Source organism: Polypterus senegalus, chromosome 14, assembly GCF_016835505.1.
Source record: "Polypterus senegalus isolate Bchr_013 chromosome 14, ASM1683550v1, whole genome shotgun sequence".
NCBI lineage: Eukaryota > Metazoa > Chordata > Cladistia > Polypteriformes > Polypteridae > Polypterus > Polypterus senegalus.
Window position 1 is genome coordinate 10,371,174 of NC_053167.1, and position 16,331 is coordinate 10,387,504.

A 16,331-nucleotide genomic window follows, 5' to 3' on the forward strand; every position below is an offset into this window, starting at 1 on the left:
CTTCACCATGGAAATGATTCTGCGATCATCCACCACTGTTGTCTTCCGTGGACGTCCAGGTCTTTTTGTGTTGCTGAGTTCACCAGTGCTTGCTTTCTTTCTCAGGATGTACCAAACTGGAGATTTTGCAACTCGTAATATTGTAGCAATTTCTCTGATGTTTTTTTTCTGTTTTCGCAGCTTAAGGATGGCTTCTTTCACTTGCATGGAGAGCTCCTTTGACCGCATGTTGTCTGTTCACAGCAAAATCTTCCACATGCAAGCACCAGACCTCAAATCAACTCCATCTGCTTATTTGATAAGGACATAACAACGGACCTGCCCATGAAATAGCCCTTGAGAAAATTGTTCAATTATATACAGTACAATATAATTATATACAGTATATACACACACACAATATTATATATATATATATATATATTGTATATAGACTCACACCGGAGACACGTATAAAAACAAAGAACCTTTTGTTTTTCTTCACCTGTGGGCATGTCTTCCCTGTGTCCTACAGGAACAACACAGTCCCAAAGCAGACAAAAACACCAACACACACAGTCCTCTTTTGCACACACTGCACAGCAAACTTTGATTTTGAATTTAAAATTTGAAACAGACACTACAGACAGATTTAGCAATAATGTGCTGTTTTTAAGTGAATTTTAATGCAAAAAGCACCTACTGTCACGCCTCTCTTTCTGTATTAAACAACTTGGCTCACAGTGGACCAATTTGATTGAAATTTGGTAGACATATTCTTCACATAAATTTGTTAAAAAAATGGAATGTAGGTTACCTTTGGCCCATAGGCGCTCACTAAGAAACGGTTTTAAAAATGTTGTGGTCCAAGCACGTTCTGTCTGTATGTCTGTCCGCTTTTCATGACAGAATTACTTAACGGATTTAGATCTGGTTGTTTTCTATAATTTGCTTGAACTTTCTGGTTGATTTTGCGACTTCTCTCATCGCTCTAAGTACCATAGTTCATTTGCGGTACCGATGTATTTATGCAAATCCAAGAGAGTGGCTGTGGGCCGAGAGCAGGCGGTGGGGCCTTCCTCATTTATTCGCCAGCCTCTGTTTGAGTTGGTGTACGTCTAGCCACATGTTGGAGTGCACTTTAGCCTCCGCTTAGCTAGCGATATTTTGTTCAACAGACATCATCATCTACAGATTGTTAAGGAGTAACGTTTGACGTTTTTGAGAGAGAGAGAGATCAGAGCTCCATGTGTTTTAGAGGGTAGCTGCTGATTGCCAGAGATATCACCATGTGGGGAACTCTCTCCCATCAGAGCTGAACATGATCAGATATAGTGCCAACGTCTATTGATTTTTAAAGTTTGCCCTGTTTCATTACTATGTGGGTGCAGCTACGGGGTAAAGCTAGTTTTTGAATAAGACTCATTATTATAAAATACTTTTGTGAACAAAAATAGAATATCTATTTGATGAAGTCAATTAGTTAACTAAGATCCCAAACACACCCAAATGGTTTGCCATGTGTACATTTCCTAACTTGTTTGTGTACTGTAAACAAGCACATTTACACGACAGCACAGTACTTACTCTCTGCATGTAATGAACAGCAAAACTTTGCTTAGTTACCAGCAAAGCCAATGATAAATAAAACCAGTTAGCACTTGTTCACAATTGTTTTTGCATTTTCAAACCAGAAGACCAATTATAAATGTACAGTGGTGTGAAAAACTATTTGCCCCCTTCCTGATTTCTTATTCTTTTGCATGTTTGTCACACAAAATGTTTCTGATCATCAAACACATTTAACCATTAGTCAAATATAACACAAGTAAACACAAAATGCAGTTTTTAAATGATGGTTTTTATTATTTAGGGAGAAAAAATCCAAACCTACATGGCCCTGTGTGAAAAGTAATTGCCCCTTGTTCAAAAATAACCTAACTGTGGTGTATCACACCTGAGTTCAATTTCGTAGCCACCCCAGGCCTGATTACTGCCACACCTGTTTCAATCAAGAAATCACTTAAATAGGAGCTGCCTGACACAGAGAAGTAGACCAAAAGCACCTCAAAAGCTAGACATCATGCCAAGATCCAAAGAAATTCAGGAACAAATGAGAACAGAAGTCATTGAGATCTATCAGTCTGGTAAAGGTTATAAAGCCATTTCTAAAGCTTTGGGACTCCAGCGAACCACAGTGAGAGCCATTATCCACAAATGGCAAAAACATGGAACAGTGGTGAACCTTCCCAGGAGTGGCGGCTGACCAAAATTACCCCAAGAGTGCAGAGGCGACTCATCCGAGAGGTTACAAAAGACCCCAGGACAACGTCTAAAGAGCTGTAGGCCTCACTTGCCTCAATTAAGGTCAGTGTTCACGACTCCACCATAAGAAAGAGACTGGGCAAAAACGGCCTGCATGGCAGATTTCCAAGGCAAAACCACTGTTAAGCAAAAGAACATTAGGGCTCGTCTCAATTTTGCTAAGAAACATCTCAATGATTGCCAAGACTTTTGGGAAAATACCTTGTGGACTGATGAGACAAAAGTTGAACTTTTGGAAGGCAAATGTCCCGTTACATCTGGCGTAAAAGGAACACAGCATTTCAGAAAAAGAACATCATACCAACAGTAAAATATGGTGGTGGTAGTGTGATGGTCTGGGGTTGTTTTGCTGCTTCAGGACCTGGAAGGCTTGCTGTGATAGATGGAACCATGAATTCTACTGTCTACCAAAAAATCCTGAAGGAGAATGTCCGGCCATCTGTTCGTCAACTCAAGCTGAAGCGATCTTGGGTGCTGCAACAGGACAATGACCCAAAACACACCAGCAAATCCACCTCTGAATGGCTGAAGAAAAACAAAATGAAGACTTTGGAGTGGCCTAGTCAAAGTCCTGACCTGAATCCAATTGAGATGCTATGGCATGACCTTAAAAAGGCGGTTCATGCTAGAAAACCCTCAAATAAAGCTGAATTACAACAATTCTACAAAGATGAGTGGGCCAAAATTCCTCCAGAGCGCTGTAAAAGACTCATTGCAAGTTATCGCAAACGCTTGATTGCAGTTATTGCTGCTAAGGGTGGCCCAACCAGTTATTAGGTTCAGGGGCAATTACTTTTTCACACAGGGCCATGTAGGTTTGGATTTTTTTTTCTCCCTAAATAATAAAAACCATCATTTAAAAACTGCATTTTGTGTTTACTTGTGTTATATTTGACTAATGGTTAAATGTGTTTGATGATCAGAAACATTTTGTGTGACAAACATGGAAAAGAATAAGAAATCAGGAAGGGGGCAAATAGTTTTTCACACCACTGTATACTTATTATTCAGCACAGTGCCATTCAATATCCTTACCGCTTTCAAGTCCAAAACTGAAGTCTACATGACTGCTCTTCTGACAACTCCTGGTTGCCTTCTAAGGGATTACTTTTTTAGTGTGTTGAAAGCTTTTAATGGTTTAGTTTTTTTAGCACCACATAACTGGCAGGGCAATCAGCTGGTGTCATTTACTGCTCAGGTTTGGCAGTATTTTGAACAAAGTCATTAGCTATTTTTATATACATCCAACTTTTAAAGTCCACTAAATGCACTTATTTGTTGCCCTGCCAGGAGTACTAGTTAGTAATGGCTTCCCAAAAATTAAAAAATAAATGGTATTCCTCCAGCATGGAGGAGGCAACAGTGAGCATTCTTATTTAAAAAGCTTATTCCAGATTACATTGTATACTGTAATAAAATGTAATATAAAATTGTCAAGGGGAGAACTGAATAATTAAACCACTGAAGGCTCCCAAAGAGTTTGCTCTGGTTTTTCACATGTATTTAGTCCTGTAAATATTAACCTTAAATTCTGTCCAAAATGTAAACAACATTTGATTTTGTCCAAAGTGGGCACTTCAATTTCTTTACTTTTCATTAGAAATACAAGCATAAAACAAAGCACAGATTTGGCATCTCTGCCAAATAGTTGAAAACGAAAGATTCTCATACAGAACAATCTGCATTTACTTCTCATCCAATTACAGAAAAGAACACTGTGCTGGCAGCTTTATCTCAGCTTTAACAACATTCAAGTCAAACACTGTGCTCTTCAAAATCTCTGCCACCCTTAAAAGGAATACAAGTCAAAAGATAAGGGGCAGATTTCAAGCTCAAGAGTGACAAATGCCTAGCGACACATGTGCAGTCCTGGAGATATGACGTTTCCAGTGGCTTGGTGCTGGCCTTCTAAAAGATGCAAGAGGTCGTTAGGCCACTTTGTAGAGCATAATCTCTCAGACAGAGAGCCGTGAGAGACAGAGAGGCTACAGCCCGGGGCAAACACTCAGACGGAGTAAGCAGTCCTGGTGTCAGACAATAGTTCTAAGTGGCATCTTTCAAATCATGGGGAAGTTAAGTGGCATTCCCATGGCACAGGGTCTGTTCTTTCAGATATAGCAGTACAACCCTTTTGTTTCCATATGTGGAGCAAAAAATAAAAACAGTATTGAGTGATACGAATGAGGTTATGCTTTATAAATATGAACTGTACACCACCTTCAAGTTAAGGTGCAAACTGATATGAGCAGCTGTGATTAAGCAATTACACTCGAGAGGTTCATTTTCCTCCCAAACTGACAAGAATCAAAGAATCTCTAATGCACAGGCTGCCCGGCAGCAGTTTTCAAGGTTGTCAAACCCTGAACAGTCTTCTCTGACAGTGACATTTCAAGCAACTGGAGAAACCCCTACATGTGGCTTTTCCATGGCATGTATTTGTGAGTGGCATGCCTCTGTTGTGCTTCCCTGTAATCTCACTTTGCTAGCAACGTCTAAACCTCGGGGTGGACGGGTTTGAAGTATCAGCACCCTCAAAGCAAAGCAGCTGACATCCCTGCTAATTATTGCATGTAAATGAGAAACAGAGACGGAGATCACCAACGTGTGACAAATCAGACTGTACAACTATTATTTATACAGAGCCTAAATTAGCTAACGCTGCATTCATAATTCAAACCTCAACCTACTGAGTGGCATCACAGATATTAAAGTGAAAGACTTTTAATGGATATGAGCAAAGGAGAACAAAGAAATATTTCCCAAGTCAGGTATTCAAACACCTTCAGATGTCCATACTGAACAGACATGCTTGCCCTATGAAGTAAAGCCATTTCATGCAACTTTCATCTTATTGACATTCAAAACAGAAAGGTAAAATGCCATATCAGTGTGCCACTTTTGTCTTTTGCTGAATACATAGTACTGGGGCTCTCTGCCGAGGTTCTGCCTGTATTGTTATGTTCTGTGGCTAATATTCCACAACTGCCGAGACTCTGCCAGTGTCATTACAGGGCTACTGCCAGTAGTCAATTTCAAAAATGACTCAATAACAATTAACCCCTATATGGGAACTCCAGGGAGATGAAATGTTATTACTGAATGCTTTAACAGACTGGCAGACTCCAAAGTCCTTGCAGGGAGATATCTGCTGGTCTGCCGCTTACTCGTTCAGAAGTGCCCTGAGGTTCAGAGATATTCTAGCAGGAACCAGCAAACAGCTCTCAGTGGTGAGGTTGTTATCTCTCTCTTATACTAAAAAAATATTGGGAAGAGAGATGAGACGCGACTTTCTCAGAGAGACACTTTCACGTCCCACGTGACGAGACTTTGTGCCAAGAGATTTAACCACGCCCAGGCCCAAAAATAAAAGACAAAGTGTAGATGACAAAGTAGAACGTCGTAAAGAATTCAAAAACGTTGGCGTGATACACATGCGGAGCAGGTTAAAGAACAAACGGAAATTATTACTCGGCGAAATAATGGAACAGCGAAAAGAGATCGAATATAATGTTCGGATTTAAACTTTTACATTGTCTAATTTGTGTTGCCATCAGGGAAAAGTAGGGTTTCTTTCCAATGAAGAGGCGTATCCGCGAGAATTAGAAGATTTGTTGTTTGGTGAAAGTGAAATCCCGCAAGAGAAAATGTCAAGCTCCGCGAGACAAAACGTTATGCAAAGAGACTTGGAAAAGTCCTGCCCACATTTAAAAGATTTACAGTCACGCACACGGTTCAATCATTTCTCATTGTTGTGTGAATGCTATTGTCAGACACAGTTCGCGTAAAGAGAAAGTAACGATATTCACTCATTGATAGTTAGACATTGCAATTCCAAACATGGAATCAAAGTTCAATGTGATACTGACAAAAAGTTAAAAGCGAAAAGAGATTGAATATATGGACAAAGGTGATAAAGTATGTAGATATTGTTTGGCTTTAAACTTTAAGTTGGAGACTTGTAGATCGTGACTTGTAATTCGTGCTGCCATCAGGGAAAAGTAGCGTTTCTTCCCAATGAAGAGGCCTATCTACGAGAATTAAAAGATTTGTTGTTTGGTGAAAGTGAAATCCAGCAAGAGAAAATTACAAACCATGAGAGACAAGACCTTATGCAAAGAGATTTGAAAAAGTCCTGCAGCACATAACCACGCACACAGGTCAATCATTTCTCATTTGTGTGAATGCTATTGTCAGACACATTTCTTGTACAGAGAAAGAAATGAAATTCACTCACGAGTAGTTATATGTTGCATTGTCATGTATTCAAAGTTCAATGTGATATTGACGAAAAGAGATCGAATATATGGACACAGATGATATGACAGAAGTATGTAGATATTGTTTGGCTTTACACTTTAAGTTGGAGTCTTGTAGATCGTCTAATTCGTGTTGCCATCAGTGAAAAGTAGTGTTTCTTCCCAATGAAGAGGCCTATCCACGAGAATTAAAAGATTTGTTGTTTGGTGAAAGTGAAATCCACATACGCGAGCGGCAGAGACGCAAAGTTGTTGGTGCATAGCGCAGACAGAGGGGATGGCGAGTGAAGCGAGCAGGGGGCAAAGCCCCTTTGTTTAAAAAAAAAAATCATAAAACAGATTAGGTATTGGAATAATAAGCAGGATAATCACTGCACTGCCAGTTCAACTTGCGCCAAGTTTTTGGTAAGTGCCTTTGCCCCACAAGCTCCACCACGTGGCAACCTAAACTGGTCACCTCTTCACTATTTCTATATTAATATTAACTCTGCACAGGCATTTACTGGTTGGTGTTTTTCAAAGGAGCGGATTAGTTTTCTGTACGTGTCAGATTTCTCTCTTTTCTGAATTATCAAAATAATGTAATACTAAATATTTAAATAAACAATATCTAATAATTTGCAACACAAAGCAACCAAAGTATAATGTGTTTCATTTAACTTATGTTGGTATGCTGCGGACAGTTGTATTCATCTTTTCAAATTTCTTTAAAAAAAATGATCAAGTACAAATACATAAATTAGTGGAAGAAAGGGTGACGCGTTGTGCGTGGGTTGAACATGCAAACAATTTCATTTTACTCTAGTAAAGGCAAAAAGAAAAAGGAGAATGAAAAGCAACAGACATGGGAAGCTTCCAGATGTAGGAAATCCTGGTGAAATTTAAAATGTAGCATCTGAGCCCTCACTGCCCCAAAAACAAAAATAAAACTCAAAGATGGAGGGGACACACAGAGTGTGTCCACTACAAGGACAGAGTGAAGTGGCAGTCAGAATCAGTTCTGAGAGGCAGCACTAACTGGTCCTACTCATGTTTCTTTGTGAACACAAGGCCATTCTCAAAATAAAACCGTATTCATAGTGGTAGATGACGAGGTAGAGGTGGAGCACAGTAAGCGGATTTATCCTTGTCATTTGATCGTCTTACTTCTAATGTCAATTGTATGTTGCTCTCCCTCTGCTGCTTTTAACAACTGCTAGAATAGCCACACCTTTGCTTTCTGTTTTATGCTGTCTTACAGTGCATTTCTCTTTTTACTGACAAATATGTTGTATTTTATACAGAGTTTTGAGAGACTTAAGTGTTACGCAGCCTTTTTTTCTACTGTATATAAGTGTTTAAGCTGTGAATTGTTGTAGACACTAACAAAATGCATTTGTAACGTTTGAATAATAGAGCCATTCTGAATCAAAATATTGTATAGTGGTATACCAAATCGGTTTGCGGCTTTCGGCACACTCTGGCAGTCCTCCTCTCTCATTATACTATTGATACGACCGTCTCCTCCGACGATTACCTAACAGCACTAGGGTTTAATTACAGTTTTCATATGTCTCACCAGGGCTACAGATACCACTGCTAATAAACAACATCTTGAGACACCCAAAACATTATGCACTACTAACTGGACCTTAAACAGCCTGCAGCATTCAGTGTACAAGATCAGAAGCAGCTCTGTCCTTCCAGTAGCTAAGTCAGTTCTCTGCATTCAAATCACCATGTCACCATCCTGTTTTTTAACGTCTGAATTAATCCAACTATACATACCTCTTTTACAAAGGAATAATGCAGTCTAACAGTATGTGAAGAAACATGGGTATCAGCAGATAACAGTTTAGTACCCACAAATGAAATTAGGAAGGTACAAACTACAGTACTTCTGTCCCATCTTCACCTCTGAATTCCTCCTAAACATTGCAAAAAACACACATTTCACTTTACCGTCACCTAAACACCAATAATGTTCCTCCCTCCCTATCTCTGTCCCCATTGCACACACTTTTTAGTACTGCATGTCTCAATTAGCTCTCTTATCTAAGATATTTCTGCATAAAAGCATCTGTCAGACGACAGCAAGTGTAAGAAGCTGCTGCCAATGTCCCAATATGTACCAAGCAGCGTGAGCCTTGGCTCCCTCAGACGGCCCCACTAAGCTTGACGCGGTTAATTTCCAGCTATTTGGAATTCCTGGTGCATTAACTGTCTTTCACCTTGATAGCATCCACTCACAAGAACAGTCTTTACCCCATGTTTATTGGACTGCTCCATGTTCAAACGAGAACATGAAGGAAGGCTTGTTTGTGTTTTGTAGGCAACTGAAAAAATGGAGTTTCATAAGGTGTAAAGGTTATACTTCAGAAATTTTTTTTCAAAGCTAAGAACTTTTATTCATTTTTTTTACTGTTTTATTGCATTCACCAAATAGTATACAGTATTTACACTTAACCTTTTGTCCCCTACCTTAATTTAAATCTTTTTTGTTAAACTTTTTCTGACCTTATATGATTTGTATTGCTGTACTCAAAATCTGTAATTGCATGAATCCAATAGGCAGTAACCGAACATCAAATAAATCAATATCTACTACTATTTCTGTCTGTATCATGCTATCGATATTGCTGACATTATGATATTCCTTAAAAATAAACTTTGTAGAGACTGTGATAGTACTAATGTTCAAAACATCAAGGTTCAATATGGAGATTAAGTACTGGAACTGCAAGTCCAGATGTTTCTTATGCTACTGCTAAGATGGAGCCCCCAGTGGACAAACTGTGCACATCTGTGAAATATGTGCAAAGCTCAAAAACATATAATGAAACATAGTAGATACAATTCAAATTCAGCTACAAGTAACAAAGGCAGCTGCTTCATAAGTTACCTTACTACTAAAGTAATGGGAGCAAAAACACAAAAAATTAATTCTCCTGTTACACAAAAGTATGGATTATTATGGAGACTATATTGTTTAAAAGGTTGCACGTCGCTCACAGCAAGTGATCTTCAAAGTCAGTTATGACTTGTATAGCAGTTTCCGATTGCTTTAGATACAAGAACTTAATTATACTTTAGTCTCTGTCATCGTTTCAAATGATAATAGTGACTCTCTGAAAATTATCATTCAGATGCCCCCTCAATACTAAAGCGAGGTTAAAAGGCTGGATTGTTGTAACAGGCCGTACTATTTAAATGCAGGAGATTACAGAGTATAACTGAGCTGTCATTTGTGCATAAATGGACAAGTGTTTTAAAAAAAGGTTAAACCCAGAAAGAAAAGAAAAAACTGCTTTCAATATTTAAAAGACCAACGTGCAAGTTATTGGGCAAGCAGCAAACACCTGTTAGGTTGTAAATTGCATAGTTCTTAAAGATAACGTATACAGTTTGCCCCCAGTTGTGCAAAAGCTTATTTCTGCAATTACATTTCTGAAAACAAGAAAACTGTGCAGGTACAGGCAAAGACAATGGTGCAGCAGGGAACTGGATACCCTGGCTTTCAAAGTTTTTCAAAACCGACACACTACAAAATCTCCCCAAATGCCTGCTGATAGATGTGTAGGTCACATCTGGCTGCAGAAACAGGTACTGTATGTATAGCACGTGGATGTTTGTGACTTGTTGATTTAAACTAATAAAGGAGGCAGTGTGTGCTCCAGTTAGGCAGACCCCCTCCTGGACATGCACCAACCCTGCCAGACTGAAATGCCCACCCCTCCCTTACAGCCTCCATTGTTAACAATGGCTTAAACCAAAATCTCAACCACAACAGCTATAACACGATTGTGTGGGTCCGATGGTCCAAGGTGAAAGGGAGGTGCCGTATAAAGGGTGCTGAGAGGAGGTCAATGATAGGCACTGCCGGATCCTGCCAAATGGCCATCGAGACAGAATAAGAGATGGCGAACGACCTTCCCTTGCTTGTTCAGCGTCCTGAATAGTTTGAATGTGGGCTACTACCAAACAGCAGTTGGCGGCATGTCCACATTCTTCGATTGTCATAATGCCTGCCATCAGACAGCTTGCTGAAGCTTGCAAGGGTGATAAATTATTAATCTGCTGTGCTTCCTATACCGTGTCCATCTGTAATACGGGCCAGGCGGATCCCAGGGCACTTGCACCACGGCTGACCAAACAATCATTACGATCTCTCGCCTGCCTCTCCAAAATCTGCACCTGTAGTTATAGCCACAAGAAATTGACACCTCAGTGGGCACGAAGTGAGTCTGGGCCGACCGCCTGCTACTACCATGAGGCGACATCAGTCTGTTCTACATAATTCCGTATTTTTAAAACGGCACCACTAAATAATATATCTTAGTTTTACATTAAGGCAGAAAAGCCGAGGTGGCCGCATGCATCGTAATCCACCCGAACTAGCCTCTTAACTTCAAGAATGAAAATGAACATCGGGAACAATAACGGAGCTAAGACACAATAGACCATAGTACACAATAGGAGGAACAGTGAGCGTACCTGACTTGAAGCTATAGCGGTGCCGATGGGGAACACGATCTCAACCCTGCCTTTAATGGGGCTTCGTGGCGGAACAACACCAGAGAACCAGACAACGCGATCTCCGTCTCTCAATGACTCGCAGATAGAAACGGGTTAGAGAAAGCGTGATGGAGAAGAACGCGAAGCAACTTGAAACGTGACACTCCAGGAGCTCTGAGAGCGGAGTCTGTATCACCGCGAGCTGAGCCGAGACGAGATGCCCTGCGCGAAGCGGCCCTTAGACAACCCGCGGGGGCGCGCTCGCAATCTCTCGGCGGCGCGGATCAAACCATCTACACTACATATACGGGAGGTCGGGTAGTGGGAGGATCCACCTGCATGGGATTAATGGGGGGAGGGGAGGGTGTTCGTGGGAACATCTGTTCAGCAGCACGGCGACCCATATCAGTTTTCGATTCTCCGTGAGGAAACTTTCGTCTTTGTTGTTGAATATCAAGCTGACCGGCGCCGGCGCGCTCACGTGACGGACGGGAAGCGACAAGTGCTTAAGGGTCAGTGATTGTGAAGGGCATTCCGTTGTCTACTGCCCTGGGTGCTGCCAAGGTTGGGACATTGAGCGCAGTTCGTCTCTAAAGGGGCAGTGGGAGGTTAGCAGAGGTGAGCTACACTCAAGTTTGACCCATTTCACATTGTTAAGTCAAAACATGGCCTTAAAAGCAGCAGTATACCTAAAGTTCAAATGTATTTTGAAGGGACAGTATGCAAATGTCATTTCATGTATCAGTTGTCCCCACTTTTAAAGTCGCCACGAAATCACTGCAGAACATTGAAAGCTGTGTGTTTTACAAGACAAGAAATGTGCATGTCTTAAAGTAAGAAAACTTAAAATTTTGAAAATAAACTTCAATAAATCATTTTGCATACCCACTTTTCTGTTTGCAGTGGGGTCGTTGGGTGCCCATTCTCATTTCGTGCTCCTACAAAAATATATATTGTACATTTTGAGTACTCGTGTTATATATTCACTAAAGTCCTATACCAAAGAAATAAAAAAATATATCCATCAATTTCTGGATGGGTTTGGAAAATAGATGACTGAATTTCCAAACCTACTGTCTCCATTTCAGAGTTACAAGAGCTGCAGTCTGCAAGGCCTTATTACTTTTCTTCTTCTTCTTCTTTTGGCTGCTTCTGCTAGGGGTTGCCACAGCAGATCTTCTTCTTCCATATCTTCTTGTCCTCTATATCTTGCTCTGTCACACCCATCACCTTCATGTCCTCACTCATCACATCCATAAATCTTCTCTTAGGTCTTCCTCTTCTCCTCTTCCCTATCAGCTCTATCCTTAGCATCCTTCTCCCAATATACCCAGCATCTCTCCTCTGCACATGTCTAAACCAATGCAATCTCGCCTCTCTGACTTTGTCTCTCACCCGTCCTAATCCTGTCCATCCTCATCACACCCAATGCAAATCTTAGCACCTTTAACTATAATATCATTGCATATTCGGCTTATACCTTTATCCAGAGCAATTTACAAGATTGTGATATAGTACAGTTGTTATGTACATTTTAGGTGAATTAGATGACTTGCTTAGAGTTGCAGAGTGAATTGCAGGGAGGATATTACTGGCAATCTCAGCGCTTCAAGTTTAGTGTCTTAACAATTGTTCTGGCTAGAGTTAAACTGGCTGGAGACCTACCTCCACTTTAAACAGATCCAACAGCTTGTATACCAACATGGACCAGGCAAGACTGAACTGCGATTTGTAGTGTCCCAGGAACGCCATACAATTACACAACTTTGAACAAGATAGCACATAACCCAGACAAGTCTTTTCCAAGTTCAGAAGCCACATGTTGATACGGCTGACATCTTACCATCTCTACTGAAGGATGTTTGCTAGAACAAATAGTGGTTCAATGTTTAATGAGCAGTGTAGAGTCTGTATTGGTCCTTCCCGATACCAATTGTCAGCCAAAATCTCTGTTATAGTTCACTGACACATAGACTTTCCAGAACAAGCTGAGAAGAGGTGTCTGTAGATCATTGTAATGTTCCTTTTCACATTAGGTTTTAAAAGCGAAGTGGGGGCTACATCCACACTCTGAGACACTGTCCCTACCTTCCACTCATTACTGGAGAGGCTTCTTAAAAAAGACACTCCTGAAGTATTCCCACCTTTTAGATATTTTGGGTTAGAGCCACTTCTATAGCATTGCCACTACAGAACTTCAGTATTCAGAGTGATTTCAGCCACTGAAATGAGACCAGCTCCGTCAGATACTTGCATCTTCTTTCAAGGAGGGTATACAATCTCTGGTATATTAGTTCCGCAAAATATTTGTCTCATCTGTTAACAATATTTCCAATTGAAGTTAAAATTTTCCATCTTTGTGGGGATCAGCTTGGGGAACATCCCATCTACACTAAGTCATCTAAAGGCTTACCATAAGCCTTCATTCAGGCAGTATCAAAATCATTCTAAGTAACCTAATTGAAATAGGCTTATTATGTACTTCTAACTCATGAAGCAAGTCGTTGCATTCCTTATGAACATCCTGAATTAGGGCTGCTTACACTAATTCAAACATTTTTATTAACTACTAGCTGATTACCCAGTGGCTTTGCTCACTGAGTGCAAGGGAAAAAAATAAAATGTAGCATAGAAATTATTAAACAGTAAAACATTAACATGTAAGAAGTAAAGATACATTGAGCAGTACTGGAGTGCTTTCGGGTAAAGTACATTTTAAAGGCGCTATAACAGCTTAAATGTATTTGGATCATCTCTCGGTAGCACATCCCTTGTGAAAGGCGCTGCACGATCATCCAAAACTTAACATGAGCAGGTCAGTACATCTTCTTAGATGTAAACGCTCTATCGTCTTAAAAGAATTCATTACAAAAGCAACCTTGAATGTGCGGGGTTTTAGTGACCTGAACTCACCTTAAGGGACAGTAATTAGTCATGCAGCGCAATTTACGAATAGAGTTTTGCTTCGATGGCGCCGATCACACTCATTCGCAAAGATTTCCACTCTCCCAGGAGCTGACGGGGCACTCAAAGTGTCACAAACAGCAGGAGAAGAGAGGACGCCGCCTGAAACTGTGAAGCTCTCGACCCGACGGAGCAGCCCGACATTCCGAGCCTGCCAGTGTCCACTTTGTTCTCACGACCCCTCGCCACTGAAGGCGATGTCGTCTTCACATTGAAAGTTAAAAAGTAGAAAGACGCAAAGCGGTTTTCCTCATCTCTTCTACTATCAAGTACTGCCAATTAAAGAAAAAGTTATAATGTGGCAGTTTCCGCGACAGTCACTTGGGCGAATAAGTAGAACTTCTCAGTCAGAACGCGCCTAGTGGCGGACGGCTCAGCACTGGAGTCCAGACAGGATGGCTGGGAGAGGGCGACGTGGGGTGCACTTCTATAGGATAGATCGGCGCGTTTGTTTTAACTTCTTTACAATATCAGTAAAATAACTCTCACACAAATAATAACAATTCATAAAGACGATATAAAATGACGTCCACGAACGAAGTGATTAGTTCCTGTATTATAATATGTTCTGTGGTCATACATAATTTCCGTTTCGCGTGATCATATGTAATTTCCGTTTCAAACACGAAAAGAATTTTATATATATAGATGATGCACCCACTTCCTTCCACCTCCACTACTGAGGTCTTGAATGGAGTCCCTTCAGGTTTTTTTTATCTTCTCTGAGGTCCAGGTAATGAAATTTGAACTTATACCAAAATGATATGTCACTTTCTACCTGACCCACCTGGGAGAGCACATTGGACCTCCACACTGTCTCTTCATGCAAAACCCTAATGCTAGTGTTTTATCTGAGTTAGTCTGTATCATGGATACAAGTTTCTGTCTTATAAAATTCTGTAACACTTCAGTTTAGGCAGATCAAAAAATGCATCTATTATTCATATACTGTGTGGACACCACTGGGCACTCCAGCTCCCCAAACACTCAACACAAACAGGTACAAACACAAGGTAAAAGCACAAAGAGTCTTTATTCATGGGAAACTCTTTAAAGCAAGTGTTTCCCACCACCACCACGGCCACAAGTAATAAGCACAAGGTAGCACACTCTTTGTCATCTGTCTCTCTCATCCACTCCTTCTCGCAAGTGTTGTCCATCTTCCTCCCGACTCTGCCTTGTCCTCATGAGGCAGGCTACTCATTTTACCTCCCATCCAGGAATGCTTTTGGTCTTCCGCACACGCGGTCTGAAAGCACTTCCGAGTGAGACAGAAACCCCATGAAGTAGGGCTCCCCAGTCCCTGCAGCACCCCCTGGCGGCACCGACAAAACCCAACAGGGCTAACTTCATGTCCCATCCTTCCCTGCTGGAATCTCAGGCACTGCTGCAACCCAAGGGGGGCCGTCATCTAGTGCTCCGGGAGAAATAATGCCATGTGAACGCTCTCTCCCCAGGTCCTTCCATTCCAAGGGTGTCCCAGCCAGGTAAGGCTGCTGGCCATCCCTCACAACTATTATGTAAAAAGACCATAACAGAGCTTCTTTTGGCATTATTAACACTTAGAAAGCATCAACATCAATCAGTGTGGCATTATAAGAGCCTTTGACCTGCTGGTAGAATTACTTATGAATATGAATAATTAACAGAACTTGTATTGAAGTGTGCAGTATCAAAAAAAGGTCTCACTTAAGCCACGTCTGACCATTCCAAAGAGAAGGTATTTTATAAGGCCCCACTTTCATCATGTTGTATATGTGTTACTAAGAACAAAAGAAGCCTTTGTTAAGGAGTTGATGCATACAGTAACAATATATGAGTAATAGATGCATTTTTGCAGTCCCTAAACTAAAGTATTACTGAAATTTCATAAAAATATTGTACAGCAAGGAAAAATAATACCTGTATTATGAAATGTGTAGCAGCACTTTCCTATGTCTGTGGCTTACTTAGACAGCTAACTGGCTTTCACTGCAGGGACAAACCTGATCTAATGTACCAGCTCCAGGATGCATTTTCGAAAAGTTAAAAGCTTTCTCTATTAATGGTCAATAAACCTTAGGCTTTGTAATTTTGTCTTAAATAAGACAGACATGGAGGCTGTTTGTTTGATTATAAAATAACAAAGAGAGAGAGAGAGAGATTGAGAGGGGTGGCCGGGAGTATTGGTGCCAGGTTCATTTTTGAGTATGCTTGATACATTTTAGAGAGGAAGCAAAGCGATTAAGCCGTACAATTTTGTGCTGCTTGTTTATTGTCTCTTTCTGCCCTCATATACATTATTTATACACGTATGAGGAGTGATCAAACCAT

At 40.7% G+C, this 16,331-nt stretch overlaps 1 protein-coding gene across 2 annotated transcripts in view; it reads right to left on the reverse strand.

The window, feature by feature from the left end:
• raly (RALY heterogeneous nuclear ribonucleoprotein) overlaps nt 1–11,322 on the reverse strand; it is a 58,637-nt gene extending 47,315 nt beyond the window's left edge. For both annotated transcript variants that reach the window (XM_039735743.1, XM_039735742.1), the window contains exon 1: nt 11,034–11,322. The gene's annotated coding sequence lies outside the window, so the exon portion shown is untranslated. The remainder of the gene's footprint in view (nt 1–11,033) is intronic.
• Nucleotides 11,323–16,331: the final 5,009 nt, after the last annotated feature.